Source organism: Hyla sarda, chromosome 4 (genome assembly GCF_029499605.1).
Source record: "Hyla sarda isolate aHylSar1 chromosome 4, aHylSar1.hap1, whole genome shotgun sequence".
NCBI lineage: Eukaryota > Metazoa > Chordata > Amphibia > Anura > Hylidae > Hyla > Hyla sarda.
Window position 1 is genome coordinate 248956903 of NC_079192.1, and position 19591 is coordinate 248976493.

A 19591-nucleotide genomic window follows, 5' to 3' on the forward strand; every position below is an offset into this window, starting at 1 on the left:
AGGGCCCAGCCCCCCCCAGAGGCTCCCCCACTACAGGCACCCCATCCCTGCCCCCCCTTCAAAGAGGGGAAGGAGATGTTTTCAAGGACGGAGTACCGGTTAGACAGGTCAATCAGAGGGGGGGGGGGGCAGTAGGCTTCCGCTCGGGACCCGGTCCACAGAACAGGGCTTTACAGAGGACCCCGACCTGGCCTCTCCTCATCCACACTTTCATAGTGGGAGGAATCAGAAGGAACGGCCCCACCATATTCCTCATTGGACATTCTCCTCATCTCCTTATCCAGAACGTCATCCTCCAGAGCCTCAGCGATTACAGATGACCTACCCCACCATACATGACAAGATGACCTACCCCACCATACATAGCACAGACCTGTATAGTACAGGCAGCAGTAAAGTGGGTGGGGCTGCCACACCTGTGACAGACCTTGGGCTGCCCCTGGTAGAAGACCTGGATCCTGCCTCTCCCAAGAAAAGCAGCCAAAGGGATGTGGGCAACAGTGCTACCCAAACGCTTTAATTTGACGGAAAATGTCCAGGACCCAGACCAGATCCCATACTCATCCAAATTCTTTTTAGGCATGTCTATCACATCGCCGTACCTCCCAAGCCAGGTCATGATATCATAACAAGAAAGCGACTCGTTACGAGTCAAAACTGTAAATTTCTTGACCAGGTTCTGGCACGAAACCACCTTTACGGCAAAATCACGCCAGCCAGGCTCACTCTTCACCACCTCATAGTTCGACCAGAAAAGCTCCAGCCCCTCCGGCCGAACGAAGCTGATGTCGAATTCGGAGGTACCGTAGGGGTGAATCAGGGCAAGGATGCCCTGAATTCCATCTTGAGGTGGAGCTCAACCACCGTACCCCTAGGTGGGCACACATCTTCGCCCCTCCAAACCAAGTGGACCACATTCCTACAACCACTCTCCGGCCCGGGTGTCGGGAGGGACCAGACCACCTCCCCATTCTGCTCTCGGAAGACAGGTCAACCAAACCCCTCCCCTCTACCTGAATTGATCTATCTCCCCTACGCAGAGCCTCTAGGAGGCGCTGTTGCAACTGACCGTTCCCAGAGACAGCTGAAGATGGGGACCCCCCCAGATCACCCGGCAGCGACATAGCTTCTTGGAGAAGCAGCTGCCACTGGGGGGGGGGGGGGCAGTCGAACCAGACCCCATACCTGCAAACGCATCAAAAGCCTTACTACCCATTTTCTTGTTGTTGGCATGACAAACACCCCTCTCATTCACTCCACTAGCACCCATCTCATTCACTCCACTAGCACCCCTCTCATTCACTTCATTAGCACCCCTCTCATTCATTCCACTAGCACCCCTCTCATTCACTCCCCTCGCACCCTTTCATCACCAAAGGTAAAGTTCTCTAACTGAGTGGGGGATTCCTGCATGACAATGACCTGGAGCACCCCACCCTCCAGGAGACCGCTGCTACTATCCGACTCATATTCACTCTCATCCGAGGAGGAGGAAGGCAGGGAGACCCTCTGGGCTGCATCCAGGTGATCCTCGCTGAGGGGAAAACTGGAAGTGGGGGTGACAGAGGCACCAACAGGCACAGCATCAACAGTCACTGCTGAATCCCCCTTACTACCCCCAGCCATTTCACCACCTTCTCCACCTTTACTGCCATTATCTTCACTGGGGGGAAAAGCAGGAATGGGGGTTACACAGACACCAGCAGCCACACTATTGCTAGCCACTGTATTAGCTTCTGCACCCCCCCTCACTTCCCCCAGCCACTTCACTATCTTCTCTGCCATGACTTCTTCCATAGCCTCCACCTGCTCCTTCACCGACAGTACTTCATCTTCACCACCACTACTCTCCCCATCATCCTCCACCACAACCTCCTTACCTGGTGTTTTCATGGTGGCAAATCTGTTGTCATTTAGAAACTTATCCCTGAAGATATCACTGCCTTCCACCAGTTGTTGCCTTCTCTCCTCCAGCTTTTTAATTTCTAGTTTTAAAGAGCCCATGCGTTTTTTAAGTTCTGACCTCTTCTTTTTGGAACCAGTGTTATGGAGGTTCCTTACCAGCTTCAGGTCTTCCCTTGCTGCATGAAGCTCTTTACCGCATGCTTCTTATTCCTTGAACCTCGCTGGAACAGAAGGTGTCCGTTGATTCCCTGGGCCCTCTGTTCCCCCACATCTCCACATCAGCCACACTTTTCTTGCTTGGCCTTTTCTTTGCCGTCACCTGGGAAGCAGAGCCTGTATTGCTACAGACTCTCCTTGATCTTCTCCCACAGGCCTGAATGTTAGCTGTAGCAGGCTGCTTTCCACCCCCCGCCAGCCTAGAATGGGAAGTGGAGGCCCGGGACTCCATGCAGGAAGCCCTCCCCAGGAACCTGCCACACTCCTGGGAAGATGCTAGTTGGAAACTCTGCTGGCTTTTGGCTAGTTCCTCGAAGTCTGGAGCTCTGGTAACACACAACCTCCCTCTAGCAGTTGGAGCTGGAATTACCACGACTGTTGCTGCCACCTCCAGGCTTTGTCATTCTGCCGCCATTTAGTCTCAACTGGCTCATGTCAATTTTTAATAGCTATTCGACCCAAAAAGATTTGGATCGAACCAATTTTTTTCGGGAAATTTGGCTTATCATCTCTAGTCATCATATGTTATTTCTGGAATTACCACAATAATCCAAAGAAACAGGTTGGAGCGAGAAAATTAAACCATAACTGATTAAATGAAACATTCGCAGTACCAGCTGTGTTTATTTACACGTGCATGGCTTGATATTTTAGACAAGCATATGATACTGGCAGGATCTACCCAGTAACCCTCCCGGGTCAGGCCTGCCTCACTGAGAGGGAGTACAAACTGTAACACTACTCTGTCATTGTCCCGCTCTGCGGCCTACATAGGCTGCCGCCACCGCCAGACGTTGTCATTGTGCCGCAATATGGTCTCCTCATACTGCTGCCACATCCAGGCTCTATCATAGTGCCGCCTATGATCTCCTCATGCTGCTGCCACCGCCAGGCTGTGTCATTCTGCTGCCATGTGGCCTCCTCATGCTGTTGGCACATTAATATAACATTTTTTATGTTCACCATCTATTTGCAATCTTCAATTTACATTTTTAAAAATATCTTTAATCTTTTCAATTGTGAGGCCCTATGGTCTTGTCAGGTTGCTGCCACCTCTATGCTCTATCATTGTGCTGCCATGTGATCTTGTTACATTGATCTTGTAGTAGTAATTATACACTATTGGATCTGGAATTACCACGACTGCTGCTGCCACCTCCAGGCTTTGTTATTCTGCCGCCATTTGGTCTCCACTGGCTCATGTCAGTTTTTAATAGCTATCCGACGGAAATAAATTCATATCAAACCATATTTTGGGGGGAAATGCGGCTAATCGGACAAATCAAAATTTTCATAAAATCCAATTATCTCTAGTCATCATATATTATTTCTGGAATTACCACAAGAATCCAAAAAAACAGGTTGGAGTGAGAAAGTTAACCCCTTAACCCCTTAACGACGCAGGACGTATATCATATCGCGTGGGTCCCGGCGCTAATCAACGGCCGGGACCCGCGGCTAATACCACACATCGCCGATCGCGGCGATGTGCGGTATTAACCCTTTAGAAGCGGCGGTCAAAGCTGACCGCCGCTTCTAAAGTGAAACTGAAAGTATCCCGGCTGCTCAGTCGGGCTGTTCGGGACCGCCGCGGTGAAATCACGGCGTCCCGAACAGCTGATCGGACACCGGGAGGGCTCTTACCTGCCTCCTCGGTGTCCGATCGACGAATGACTGCTCCGTGCCTGAGATCCAGGCAGGAGCAGTCAAGCGTAGATAATGCTGATCACAGGCGTGTTAATACACGCCTGTGATCAGGATGAAAGATCAGTGTGTGCAGTGTTATAGGTCCCTATGGGACCTATAACACTGCAAAAAAAAAGTAAAAAAAAGTGTTAATAAAGGTCATTTAAGCCCTTCCCTAATAAAAGTTTGAATCACCCCCCTTTTCCCATAAGAAAAATAAAACAGTGTAAAAAAATAAAAAAATAAACATATGTGGTATCGCCGCGTGCGTAAATGTCCGAACTATAAAAATATATCATTAATTAAGCCGTACGGTCAATGGCGTACGCGCAAAAAAATTCCTAAGTCCAAAAAAGCGTATTTTGGTAACTTTTTATAACATTAAAAAATGAATAAAAAGTGATCAAAAAGTCAGATCAAAACAAAAATCATACCAATAAAAACTTCAGATCACGCCGCAAAAAATGAGTCCTCATACCGCCCCGTACGTGGAAAAATAAAAAAGTTATAGGGGTCAGAAGATGACATTTGTAAACGTATAAATTTTCCTGCATGTAGTTATGATTTTTTCCAGAAGTGCGACAAAATCAAACCTATATAAGTAGGGTATCATTTTAACCGTATGGACCTACAAAATAATGATAAGGTGTAATTTTTACCGAAATATGCATTGCGTAGAAACGGAAGCCCCCAAAAGTTACAAAATGGCGTTTTTTTTTTGATTTTGTCGCACAATGATTTTTTTTTTCCGTTTCGCCGTGCATTTTTGGGTAAAATGACTAATGTCACTGCAAAGTAGAATTGGCGACGCAAAAAATAAGCCATAATATGGATTTTTAGGTGGAAAATTGAAAGGGTTATGATTTTTTAAAGGTAAGGAGAAAACGAAAGTGCAAAAACGGAAAAACCCTGAGTCCTTAAGGGGTTAAGGACGCAGAGTTTTTTTGTATTTTCATTTTTTCCTCATCACCTTCTAAAAATCATAACGCTTTACATTTTGCACATAAAATTCCATATGATGGCTTATTTTTTGTACCACCAATTTTACTTTGCAGTGACATTAGTCATTTTACCAAAAATTCCACGGCAAAACGGAATAAAAATTAATTGTGCGCCAAAATTGAAGAAAAAATTAGATTTAGTAACTTTTGGCGGCTTCTGTTTCTATGCAGTGCATTTTTAGGTAAAAATAAGACCTTATCTTTATTCTGTAGGTCCATACGGTTAAAATGATACCCTACTTATATAGGTTGGATATTGTCATACATCGGAAAAAAAATCATAACTACATGCAGGAAAATGTATACTGTCACGCCGAGCGCTCCGGGTCCCGCTGCTTCCCCGGAGCGCTCGCGGCGTGCTTCTGTATGCAGCGCTCCGGTCGGCACCGCTGACCGCGAGCGCTGCTTCCATGTTCTCGGAGGGGACGCGATCCGAGGTGCGGGACGTGCCCACTCTCGGATCGCGTCCCATGTCTCTCACCCACCATGTCCTCCTTCACTGCCCTCCCGGTGCACGCGGCCCCGCTCTCTAGGGTGCGCGCGCGCCGGCTCTATGAAATTTAAAGGGCCAGTGCACCACTAATTGGTGCCTGGCCCAATCAGTTCTAAACATATAAAAACCCACTTCCCCTTCCTGTCCTTGCCAGATCTTGTTGCCTTGTGCCCCGAGAAAGCGTTTTGTGTGTCCCAAGCCTGTGTACCTTGACCTTCTGCTGTTGCCCCTGACTACGAACCTCGCTGCCTGCCCTGACCTTCTGCTACGTCTGACCTCGCCTCTGTCTAGTCCTTGTGTACCGCGCCAGTCTCAGCTGCCAGAGAGGTCGAGTCACTACTGGGGAACACGACCTGGTAGTTACTGCCGCAGCAAGTCCATCCTGCTTTGCGGCGGGCTCTGGTGAACACCAGTAACTGCTTAGAACCGATTCCCCAGTACGGCCCGCGTCATCGCCTCTCTGGTACAGGGGATCCACCTCCAGTGTCTTCACCAGCTGCTAGTCCGGACCCTGACAGTAGATCCGGCCATGGATCCCGCTGAGGTACCGCTGCCAAGCCTCGCTGATCTCACCTCCATGGTTGCCCAGCAGTCCCAGCAAATTGCTCAACAAGGACAACAGCTGTCGCAGTTGACTGCCATGATTCAACAGCTCCTGCCTCCACAGCCTCAACCGCCAGCTCCAGCATCTCCTCCTCTCCGAGCTGCTGCCTCTTCTGCTAGAGTCCGCCTGTCTCTCCCAGATAAGTTTGACGGGGACTCTAAAAATTGCCGGGGATTCCTGTCCCAATGCTCCCTGCACTTGGAGATGTTGTCAGACCAATTCCCCACTGAACGGTCTAAGGTGGCATTCGTCGTCAGTCTACTTTCTGGGAAGGCCTTGGCCCTGGGCCATACCGCTTTGGGACCGCAACGATCCTGCCACTGCCTCAGTCCAGTCCTTTTTTTTCTGAAGTCCGCAGTGTCTTTGAGGAACCTGCCCGTGCCTCATCCGCGGAAACTGCCTTACTGAACCTTGTCCAAGGAGACTCTACCGTGGGCGAATACGCCATACAATTCCGGACTTTAGTCTCTGAGTTGGCCTGGAACAATGAGGCTCTCTGCGCGACCTTTAAAAAAGGTTTATCCAGCCATATTAAGGATTGTCTGGCCGCACGAGAGATACCCTCCTCCCTGACTGAACTAATCCACCTGGCTACCCGCATTGATATGCGCTACATTGAGAGATGTCAGGAGCTCCGCCAGGAGAAAGATCTCGTTCGCACCAGGCGATACCCGCGCCTGGCTCCTCTCTTCCAGCATCCTTTGCAGTCTGTTACTGTGCCTCCCGCTGAGGAGGCCATGCAAGTGGACCGGTCTCTCCTGACCCAGCAAGAGAGGACTCGCCGGAGGAAGGAGAACTTATGCCTATACTGTGCGAGCTCTGAACATTTCCTAAAGGATTGTCCTCTTCGTCCTCAGCGTCAGGGAAACGCTTGCACCTAGTGATCGTGGGAGAGGCGTCACTGGGTGTAAATTCTTCCTCTCCACGCCTGACTATTCCAGTGCGGATTTCTCCAGCTGATAAAGCCTCCTTCTCTGCGGAGGTATTCTGGGACTCTGGTTCAACAGAAAACTTCATAAAAGCCTCCTTCATCAACCGGTTTAACATCCCTGTTATCCGTCTAGTCAAGCCCTTCTACATTTCCTCTGTTAACGGAGAACACCTGAATTCTACCGTGCGTTACCGCACGGCCCCTGTACGCATGACTGTGGGGGTTCTCCATCAAGAAAGGATTGAGTTCTTTGTCCTGCCTAACTGCCCCTCAGACATCCTTCTTGGCTTACCCTGGCTCCAGCGGCATTCTCCTACCCTCGACTGGACCACGGGGGACATAAAATCCTGGGGCTCTTCCTGCCACTCACGCTGCCTTAAGTCGCTTCCCACCAGCCAAGTCTCTAATGCTTCTCCTTTGCTCGGCCTTCCAAAGGCCTATCAAGACTTTTTTGACGTCTTTTGCAAAAAACAGGCAGAGGTCTTACCACCAAATAGGCCCTACGACTGCCTTATTGACTTGCTCCCTGGGACCACGCCGCCCCATGGCAGGATTTACCCTCTTTCCGCTCCGGAAACTGAGGCCATGTCGGAATATATTCAGGAGAATCTCAAAAAAGGTTTCATCAGGAAGTCTTCTTCTCCTGCTGGAGCAGGATTCTTCTTTGTTGCCAAGAAGGATGGGTCTCTACGCCCTTGTATTGACTACCGCGGCCTCAATAAGATCACTATAAAGAACCGCTACCCTCTGCCACTCATCTCGGAACTCTTTGACCGGCTGCGCGGAGCAAAGATTTTTACCAAGCTTGACCTCAGGGGCGCGTACAATCTCATCAGAATTTGTGAAAGAGATGAGTGGAAAACTGCTTTTAACATCAGAGATGGTCACTTCGAATACCTGGTCATGCCATTCGGTCTTTGCAACGCCCCTGCAGTCTTCCAAGACTTTGTCAATGAGATCTTCCGGGACTTGTTGTATACTTGCGTGGTGGTCTATCTCGATGACATTCTAATCTTCTCTTCCAACCTAGAGGAACACCGCCTCCATGTTCGCCAAGTGCTCCAGCGCCTCCGAGTTAACCATCTCTACACCAAAATTGAAAAATGCCTCTTTGAACGTACCTGTCTTCCTTTCCTAAGATATCTGGTCTCAGGACAGGACCTTCAAATGGACCCCGATAAGCTCTCCGCAGTCTTGGATTGGCCACGCCCCTCTGGACTTCGCTCTATCCAGCGCTTCCTCGGATTCGCTAATTACTACCGTCAGTTTATCCCCCACTTCTCCACCATCGTGGCTCCCATTGTGGCTCTGACCAAGAAAGATGCGAATCCAAGATCCTGGCCTACCCAAGCGGAAGAAGCTTTTTCTCGCCTTAAGGCCGCCTTCGCCTGCGCACCAGTCTTGACTAGGCCTGATCCACTGAAGCCATTCTTCCTCGAGATGGATGCCTCTTCAGTAGGAGCCGGGGCGGTTCTTCTTCAGAAAAATGCTAAAGGAAAAAACGTCACTTGCAGTTTTTTCTCTAAAACATTTTCTCCTCCTGAAAAAAATTACGCTATTGGTGACCGAGAATTGCTGGCCATTAAAATGGCACTCGAGGAGTGGAGGCATCTCCTGGAAGGGTCTCTCCACCCGATCACCATCTACACTGACCACAAAAATCTGTCATACCTACAATCCGCTCAGCGCTTAAATCCTCGCCAGGCCAGGTCATTGTTCTTCGCTCGCTTTAATTTCCAGATACATTTTCGTCCTGCAGACAAGAATGTCAGGGCGGATGCCCTTTCTCGTTCCACTGATGCCACGGAGGCAGAAACCTCTCTCCGACACATCGTTCCCCCTGAGTGTCTGATCTCTGCTGCTCCGGCTTCCCTGGCACCAGTTCCTCCAGGAAAAACCTTTGTCCCTCCTCGTCTTCGTCTCCGGACTCTCAAATGGGGTCCCTCCTCCCACTTGGCGGGTCACGCTGGAATCAAAAAATCCACTCAGTTGATTGCCAGACACTATTGGTGACCTTCCCTTGAAAAAGATGTAACTGACTTCGTACGTTCCTGTACTGTCTGCGCACGTGATAAAATTCCTCGCCAAAGGCCCGCGGGTCTTCTTCTTCCTCTGCCAGTACATGAACAGCCTTGGTCACACATAGCGATGGACTTCGTCACTGACCTTCCTGTATCCCATGGCAACACTGTCATTTGGGTGGTCGTTGATCGATTCTCCAAAATGGCCCATTTCGTTCCACTCCCTGGCCTCCCTTCTGCGCCACAATTGGCGAAGCATTTCTTTTTGCACATTTTTCGTCTCCACGGACTGCCTACGCATATCGTCTCCGATGGAGGCGTTCAATTCGTCTCGAAATTCTGGAGAGCACTCTGCACCCAATTAAAGATTAAATTGAATTTTTCCTCCGCCTACCACCCGCAATCTAATGGACAAGTGGAGAGAATAAACCAAATCCTTGGTGACTACCTGCGACATTTTGTCTCTTCCCGCCAAGATGATTGGGTTGACCTGTTACCCTGGGCCGAATTCTCGTACAATTTCAAAGACTCTGAGTCATCCGCCAAGTCTCCATTCTTTGTGGTGTACGGCCGTCACCCACTTCCCCCCCCCCTCCCTATCCCCACTTCATCTGGAGTCCCTGCCGTAGATGATTTGACCCGGGACTTTTCCTCTATTTAGAAGGAGACTCAAAAGTCGCTCTCGCTGGCCTCCTCTCGTATGAAGAAACATGCGGACAAGAAGAGAAGAATTCCTCCTGTCTTTGCCCCTGGTGACAAAGTGTGGCTCTCTGCCAAATATATTCGGTTCCGTGTCCCTAGCTACAAGCTGGGTCCACGTTACCTCGGGCCATTTAGGGTCAAAAGTCAAATCAACCCTGTCTCTTACAAGCTTCATCTTCCTCCTTCTCTTCGTATTCCTAACTCCTTTCATGTTTCCCTTCTCAAGCCTCTCATTCTTAACCACTTTTCTCCCAAGGTCACCGTTCCTGCTCCTGTCTCGGGCTCCTCTGACGTCTTCTCGGTTAAAGAAATTCTCGCTTCAAAGATTGTCAGAGGTAAAAAAAAATTTCTTGTTGATTGGGAGAATTGTGGCCCCGAAGAGAGGTCTTGGGAGCCAGAGGACAATATTCTAGACAAAGAACTCATCTACAGATTCCTTGGTTCCAAGAAGAGGGGGAGACCCAAGGGGGAGGGTATTGTCACGCCGAGCACTCCGGGTCCCGCTGCTTCCCCGGAGCGCTCGCGGCGTGCTTCTGTATGCAGCGCTCCGGTTGGCACCGCTGACCGCGAGCGCTGCTTCCATGTTCTCGGAGGGGATGCGATCCGAGGTGCGGGACGTGCCCACTCTCGGATCGCGTCCCGTGTCTCTCACCCACCACGTCCTCCTTCACTGCCCTACCGGTGCGCGCGGCCCCGCTCTCTAGGATGCGCGCGCGCCGGTTCTATGAAATTTAAAGGGCCAGTGCACCACTGATTGGTGCCTGGCCCAATCAGTTCTAAACATATAAAAACCCACTTCCCCTTCCTGTCCTTGCCGGATCTTGTTGCCTTGTGCCCTGAGAAAGCATTTAGTGTGTCCCAAGCCTGTGTACCTTGACCTTCTGCTGTTGCCCCTGACTACGAACCTCGCTGCCTGCCCTGACCTTCTGCTACGTCTGACCTCGCCTCTGTCTAGTCCTTGTGTACCGCGCCAGTCTCAGCTGCCAGAGAGGTCGAGTCGCTACTGGGGAACACGACCTGGTAGTTACTGCCACAGCAAGTCCATCCTGCTTTGCGGCGGGCTCTGGTGAACACCAGTAACTGCTTAGAACCGATTCCCCAGTACGGCCCGCGTCATCGCCTCTCTGGTACAGGGGATCCACCTCCAGTGTCTTCACCAGCCGCTAGTCCAGAAAATTCTCATCTTCTAACCCCTATAACTTTTTTATTTTTTCGCGTACGGGCCGGTATTTTGCGCCGTGTCCTGAAGTTTTTATCAGTACCATTTTTGTATTGATCGGACTTTTTGATCGCTTTTTATTCATTTTTTCATGATATAAAAAGTGACCAAAAATACGCTATTTTGGACTTTGTTATTTTATTACACGTACGCAATTGACCGTGCGGTTTAATTAACGATATATTTTTATAGTTAGGACATTTCCGCACGCGGTGATACCACATATGTTTATTTTTATTTACACAGTTTTTTTTATGGGAAAAGGGGGTTGATTCAAACTTTTATTAGGGAAGGGGTTAAATGGCCTTTGTTGACTTTTTTTTTCACTTTTGTTTGCAGTGTTATAGCTCCCATAGGGGGCTATAACACTGCACACACTGATGTGACCAGGACCGGGCGAGGGGCATACAGGTATGCCCTTCGTCCTGAAGGAGTTAAACCATAACTGATTAAATGAAACTTTCACAGTTTCGCAGTACCAGCCGTGTTTACTTACACGTGCATGGCTTGATATTTTAGACAAGCATATGATACTGGCAGGATCTACCCAGTAGCCTGCCTGCACGACTTAGAGGGAGGACAAACTGACACACTACTCTGTCATTGTGCTGCTCTGTGGCCTACATAGGCTGCCACCACCTCCAGACTGTGTCATTGTGCTGCCATGTGATCTCCTTGTTATACTGATCTTGTAGTTTGCCAGTATTTTTTCAAAGTAAATGCTTTGGGTACCCGGGACACTCAGTCATAAGCATGCAAGGGGGGGGGGGGGGGGGCGCTGAGAGGCAGGGGCTGGGACAGGCATTGCTGGCCTTGCTGCGGACCGTCAACTCAATTTTAAAATATAAGTACAAGCTTTTTCACTGCAACAACTTATAGCAGTATGCGCCCACTCATCTAACAGAGCAGAAGCTGAATGTGCTCCTATCCAAGTTGCTGGTGCTGCAGTCCCTCCCTTTTCAAGTGGCACTAAGTCATGAGCATGGTGGTGAGCTGAGAGGCAGAGGCTGGGACAGGTGGTAGCTGGCCTCACAGCGGACCGGCAGCTCGATTTTAAGATACAAGTACGAGCATTTTCACTGAAGAAATTTATACACTGCAGCAAATATACACTATTGGAGCTGGAATTACAACTGCTGCTGGCACCAGACTTGCCCTCCAATGGGTCCAAAAAAAAAGGACTTAAAGTTTGCTCATTCCAATTACCAGGCTCTGTCATTGTGCCACTGTGCGGCAGTGATTCTAATAGCGACACCTGTAATCTGCATGTCATACTGAATAACAGTATTATTTCACCAACACAGCACACTCCCTATGTGTGTTATGACAAGGCAAAGTGTTCCACACCCCTATTGAGGCTCTTTGTAGCCCATAAATAGCCTTTTTAATAGTGATTCACCATGAATATATTTGTATCGAACCAATTTGTTTCGGAAAATTAGGCGAATTGGCCAAAACGAATTTTTCAAAAATTCGTTCATCTCTACTGCTAAATTCTGAAAGGATTGAGATTTTCAAATAGAAGTAATTTACAAATCTGACAATATCACCTAAAGGTGTGGAGAAACATACACCAAAAATGTGGACCCCCAAAAAGAGTAAAAACAATCAAGAATGTAAATTAAAATATATTTATTACAAATAATAAATAGTATGCATACAAATAATATGATTAACCCCTTAAGGACCGGGGTTTTTTCCGTTTTTGCATTTTCGTTTTTTGCTCCTTGCCTTTAAAAAATCATAACTCTTTCAATTTTGCACCTAAAAATCCATATGATTGCTTATTTTTTGCGCCACCAATTCTACTTTGTAATGAAGTTAGTCATTTTGCCCAAAAATCTACGGTGAAAGGGAAAACAAAATCATTGTGCGACAAAATTGAAAAAAAAACGCCGTTTTGTAACTTTTGGGGGCTGCCGTTTCTATGTAGTACATTTTTCGGTAAAAATGACACCTTATCTTTATTCTGTAGGTCCATACGATTAAAATGATACCCTACTTATATAGGTTTGATTTTGTCGAACTTCTGGAAAAAATCATAACTACATGCAGGAAAATTAATACGTTTAAAATTGTCATCTTCTGACCCTTATAACTTTTTTATTTTTCCGTGTATGGGGCGGTATGAGGGCTCATTTTTTGCGCCGTGATCTGAAGTTTTTAACGGTTCCATTTTTGCATTGATAGGACTTATTGATCCAAAAATGCACTATTTTGGACTTTGGAATTTTTTTGCGCGCACGCCATTGACCGAGCGGTTTAATTAAGGATATATTTTTATAATTCGGACATTTCCGCACACGGTGATACCATATATGTTTATTTTTATATACACTGTGTTTTTTTTTATGGGAAAAAGGGGGTGATTCAAACTTTTAATAGGGGAGGGGTTAAATGATATTCATTCACTTTTTTTTTCCACTTTTTTTTTGCAGTGTTATAGCTCCCATAGGGACCTATAACACTGCACACACTGATCTTTATCATTGATCACTGGTTTCTCATAGGAAACCAGTGATCGATGATTCTGCCGCATGACTGCTCATGCCTGGATCTCAGGCACTGAGCAGTCATTCGGCGATCGGACAGCGAGGAGGCAGGTAGGGGCCCTCCCGCTGTCCTGTAAGCTGTTCGTGATGCCGCGATTTCGCCGCGGCTATCCCGAACAGCCCACTGAGTTAACCGGCATGGTTTCACTTTCGCTTTTAGCAGCGCGGCTTAGCTCTGAGCGCGCGGCTAAACGGTTAATAGTGCACGGCGCAGCGATCGGCGCTGCGCGCTATTAGCGGCGGGTCCCGGCTTCACTATGACGCTGGGCCCACCGTGATATGATGCGGGGTTACCGTGTAACCCCGCATTATATCACGGGAGCAGGACCAAGGACGTACCGGTACGTCCTTGGTCCTTAAGGGGTTAAGATATGGATACGCCAGTGGGAATTCCGGTCCCCGCCGCTAGCCGGTTGGGGACCGGGATGCCTGCTGAAATCATTCAGCAGGCATCCCGGCACATCGCCAAGGGGAGTCTTGAGACCCCCCCATGTCAGCGATCGGAGAAAATCGCATGTCAATTCAGACATGTGATTTTCTACTATTCCGGGATGATCGGGTCTCGATCATCTTGAGGGATAGGAGCGAGGTTGCAGTGCTGCAGCCTCCTCCTATCCCCTGCCATTAGTCAGCACTGAGTACTGACCAATGGCAGTTGAAGACGAGGGGTTACCATGGAAACCCCCCGCTCATCCCTGGATGTCGGGCAGAACGGAGGGAGAAGTTGGCGGCCGGTACCTGTGGAGAAGATGCTGTGGGGACCGCCGATCGTCGGTGACATCAGCGGAGATCAGCGGTGCAGGTAGGGAAGCCACAGCGTGGAGCATGAAGGGAGGTGGCAGTAAAGCGATCTTTACTGCTGCCTTCCTAGTGGAAGCCAAACTGCAACTCCCAGCATGCCCAAACGTTAGCCCTCCAGATGTTGCAAAACTACAACTCTCAGCATGCCTAGACTGCCCAGGCATGCTGGGAGTTGTAGTTCTGTAATATCTGTACCTTCAGATTTTGCAATTTTCATGAAAATTTGGAAAATTGCTGCTATACTTTGAATCCCTCAAATTTTTTCAAAAAGTAAAAATATGTCCATTTTATGATGCAAACATAAAGTAGACATATTGTATTTGTGAATCAATATAAAATGTATTTGGAATATCAATTTTCCTTACAAGCAGAGAGTTTCAAAGTTAGAAAAATGCAACATTTTCATGATATTTTGGGATTTTTCACCAAGAAAGGATGCAAGTAATGACGAAAATTTACCACTAAAATAAAGTAGAATGTGTCACGAAAAAACAATCTCAGAATCAGAATAATCGGTAAAAGCATGTCAGAGTTATTAATGCTTAAAGTGACAGTGGTCAGAATTGCAAAAAAATGGCTCCGTCCTTAAGGTGAAAATGAGCTGCGTCCTTAAGGGGTTAAGGACTCAGGATGCAGGGTGTATGCATACGTCCTGCATCCTGAACTGGTTAAAAAATAAAACTAAAAGACATTATTTGAATCAGAAAGTAAAACAATGCATAAAGTGAAGTAGCTGTGAAAAGCAAAATAAAAATTGCAGCAGATGAACATACAGACCAGTAGCAGAAGAACAGGATTCACCCCAGCCCCACACCACAACTCCAATGCGTTTCGCCTGAAGCGGCTTTATCAAGGACTCCTGGTTGATACTACTAGTCTGTATGTTCATCTGCTGTGATTTTTATTTTCATTTTCACAGCTACTTCACTTTATGCACTTGTTTTACTTACTGATTCAAATAACATCTTTTAGTGTTACACAATTTGTACGGAAATACAATTTGTACGGAAGTACCTCATATGTGGCCCTAAACTGTTGTCTTGAAATACAACAGGGCTATACGACAGCCTATTTCAGGCCTAAATTTGGGATTTGCATAGGGACGGACCCGGATGCAAGCATTACACTTTCCTCCGATACCAAAAATACCCTACGGCAGTGTTCCCCAAACAGGGTGCCTCTAGGTGTTGCAAAACTCCCAGCATGCCTGGACAGTCAATAACTGTCCAGCAATACTGGAAGCTGTTGTTTTGCAACAGCTGGAGGCTCCGTTTTGGAAACAGGGCCATACGAGGTGTTTTTTATTTTTATGGGGGGGGGAGGTACAGTGTAAGGGTGTGTGCATATGTAGTGTTTTACTCTTTATTTTGTGTACGTGTAGTGTAGTGTAGTGTAGTGTAGTGTTTTTAGGGTACAGTCACATGGGTGGGGGTTCACAGCGAGTTTCCTGCTGGAAGATTGAGCTGAAGCTGAAAATTTGCCACAGCTCAAACTTGGAGCGGGAAACTCACTGTAAACTCCCAGTATGCACTAACAGACCATGGATACTGGGAGTTGTAGTTATGCAACAGCTGGAGGCACACTGGTTATTAAACACTGAGTTAAGTAACAGACCACCGCAGTGTTTCCACACCAGTGTTCCTCCAGCTGTTGCAAAATTACAACTCCCAGCATGCATGGTCTGTCAGTGCATACTGCGAGCTGTAGTTTTGCAACAGCTGGAGGCACACTTGTTGTGAAACACTGAGTTAGGTAAGAAACCCTAACCCAATGTTTCGCAACCAGTGTGCTTTCAGCTGTTGCAAAACTAAAACTCTCAGCATGCATAGACAGCCAAAGGGCATGCTGGGAGTTGTAGTTGTGCCTCCAGCTGTTGCATAACTACAACTCCCAGCATGCCCTTTGGCTGTGTATGCTAAGTATGTATGTATGTATGTATGCTGTGTATGCTAAGCAACAGCAGGAGGCACACAGGCCTCACCTCCTGCTGCTGCCGGATCCTGGGGGCGCTTCCTCCTAAGGACAAGCCGCCAATGCTCCGGACCCTGCCGCCCCTCCCGACCTGCCGGTAAGGTATCCACCCCGCCTCCGCCACCGATCACCCGCCCCGCAGGACCCGTGATTGGTTGGCCGGTCTCAGCCGATCAATCACAGGGTTTGTGAGATGGCACCAGTACCATCTCACACCTGGTGGGCAAGGGTGTTTGGTACTGTCTCTGACAGCACCAATCATGGTTATTTTCTGGGTCACCAGTGACCCAAATGGTCCTGAAAAGCCACTATTCGGCGGGCAGAATTGATCGTCGAATCACGACGATCACCGACAAGGGAGGGTCTCAGGACCCCCCTGGGCGATATACCCGCAGCACCATATATTTACGGCACTCGTCCTTAGGGGGTTAGAGTAACATTATATTTTTATAGATCGGACATTTACACACGCGGTGATACAACACATGTTTATTTAAAAGGGGGAAAAGGGGGTGATTCAAACTTTTATTAGTTAAATCACTTTTACTAACTTTTTTTTTTTTTTTTACACTAGTCTATAGTCTCCATAGGGGATCTTCAGATTGCATACACTGTTCAATGCTACCGATCAGTGTTTTTGTTGATTCATTGCTCCAGTCTGAAATGGCTGCCTGTAGCTTTGGATTAGCAATCGCACAGCAAGGAGGCAGGTAAGGGCCCTCCCGCCGTCCTCTCAGCTGATCAGGACCACCGCGATGAAACCAGCACCGCAGAGCAGCCGGGAAGTGATTTTTAATATTTTAGATGCTGCAATCAACTTTGATCGCAGCGTCTAAGGGGCTAATGCAAGGCATCACCGCGTTTGCCCTGCTATGAACCTTGCTCAAAGTGCACATCATAGAAGGGGAGCGGGTACGCCCTTTGTCCTTAAGAGGGTAAATTAACATACCTATATTAAGCAATACCAGTGTTTCCTCAGATATGTTTTTGTTGTTAAGTGGTTCACGATTATTATTATTTTTTTTTTAAATACCACTACAAATCTCCTTTCTTCACTTGGATCAAAACAATGTATGTGAGTTATGTAGTCGGTTTTTCACTGCCTACAGTTGTCCATGCAGGGTTTAATGATGCTCTCCATCAAGGCATCCAAAGTGCACCGATTGCAGGGAAGTTAATGAATCAAGGCTTTTTAGAACTGGGATACTGAATGGATCGCAGCCAGTCCCTTATTATGATCACGTACAAACAGAAACATTCCCAGGGCACCACACAATAGATTGGGATGCCCAGAATAACCCACGCTTTACATCAATATTGTCTAGAGGCAGAAAATTCAGCGACCGTGATAAAAAATGACTAACAAAAAAAAAAAAAAGAGATACTGCGTTCTGCCAATCACATTCTTCACTATCAAATGTATGAAGCCAGGTAGCAGCAGAATTCCTCATTAAAAGCATGCCTTCCGTGAAATGCATTTCATGGACTGCTTCAGTTTCTCTGAAAAAATAGAGAAGAATCCTTTTCACATTGTCCAGTAAGGATATCCTTACTGGCATGTAACCTATTTAAATAAACTATTTAAAGTCACATTACCAAGAGAAAACCACAGGCAAAATACACATGACCACTGCAAGGGCAAATGCAAAACCTATAGTACATTCTAACCTGCACTGCAATGTTGCCATGACTTCAGAATCAAAGAAAAATTTTGCCTATGAAATAGACTTAAAGCAGTACAATTGAAGGCGAAATGATTTATAGGGGATACCGTAGTCCCTCTAGGTTTTGTATGTTTGTATGATTTCTATGTCATTAGCAAATTTTGAGCCAGTCTGGGACTAAAAAGCACTCAGTACTCAACAGCCCACACACAGTATAGGTCCCCCACAAATTGTGTTGCTGGGTGGAGGGGGACAGGTCATGGGAATAAATAAAAAAATACCTACTTACCTAAACCAAGTACCCCACATTTCTCTTTCTTTTGGTCCTTTGATCTCTCTTCTTCCTGCTTCCAAGAAGAGTGCTCAGAACAGGACCTGACTACTCAGTCAATCACTGCTGCTGTGTCCTGCCTCCTTCAATAATACTATCGATACAACAACAACAAAAATAAAAGTAGGAAAAACAATTGTTTTACGCCGTTCAGGTGCTTTGTATTGTAACCTGATAGAGATGAGAGAACTTTTGAAAAATTCTATTCGGCTGATTCGCCGAAATTTCCCCAAAAATTTGGTTCGGTCCGAATTTATTCGTGGCTAATCTATAATAGGGGTGTAGAACAGTTTGCTTTGTTCTGACATGCATAGGGAGTGTTCCGTGTTAGTAAAATAATACTGTTACTCAGTATGACATACAGATTACAGGCATTGCTATTAGAATCACTGCAGCAGAGCGTCTGTGGCAGCAGGGAGACCATATGGCATAAAAATTGTAAAAATAGATTTTTTAAAGTAATTTTATTTAATTTAATTTGAAATTATTTACATTTTTAAAGTACCCATTTAGGTGAGCATCGAGCTGGCGGTTCGCTGCAAGGCGAGCTACCACCTGTTCCAGCCCCTGCCTCTCACCACCCCTGCCCCCTCCCACTTTCTTACTCTTTTCTGGAACTGCAAATGTTTAATTTAATCAGTAATGGTTCATTGTGATCGTTCCAACCTGCTTTATTGGATTCTTGTGGTAATTCCACAACTACTATATGAAGTTGATGACCATAGGGCCTCAGTCTTGAAAAGATTACATAGATTATTTTAAATAGAAATTTAAGAAAACACTCCCAAGTTTTAATGTTCCGGGCCCGGTGTGTGGTTACAAAAGGACCAAATTTAACAAGGAGTCACATGTCGGCACAATGAGAGAGCCTGGAGGTGGCATCAGTATGAGGAGACCATATAGTGGCTGAATGGCAAAGCCTGGAGGTGGCTGAAGCATGAGGAGACTATATAGTGGCTGAATGGCACAGCCTGGAGCTGGCTGAAGCATGAAAGACCATATAGTGGCTGAATGGCACAGCCTGGAGTTGGCTGAAGCATCAGGAGACTATATAGTGGCTGAATGGCACAGCCTGGAGTTGGCAGCAGCATGAGTAGACCATATAGTGGCTTAATGGCACAGCCTGGAATTTGTGGCAGCATGAGAAGACCATATAGTGTCTGAATGGCACAGCCTGGAGTTGGCTGAAGCATGAGTAGACCACATAGTGGCTGAATGGCACAGCCTGGAGTTTGTGGCAGCATGAGACCATATAGTGTCTGCATGGCACAGCCTGAAGGTGGCTGAAGCATAAGGAGACCATATAGTGGTTGAATGGCACAACCTGGAGGTGGTAAAGCATGAGAACATATAGTGACTGAATGGTACAGCCTGGAGGTGGCTGAAGCATGAGACCATATAGTGGCAGAATGAAATCTGTGGCAGAATATAGTGGCAGAATATGGAATCTAATAAACAACCCAGAATCCCCTTTGTGAGAAAGTTCCATCCATA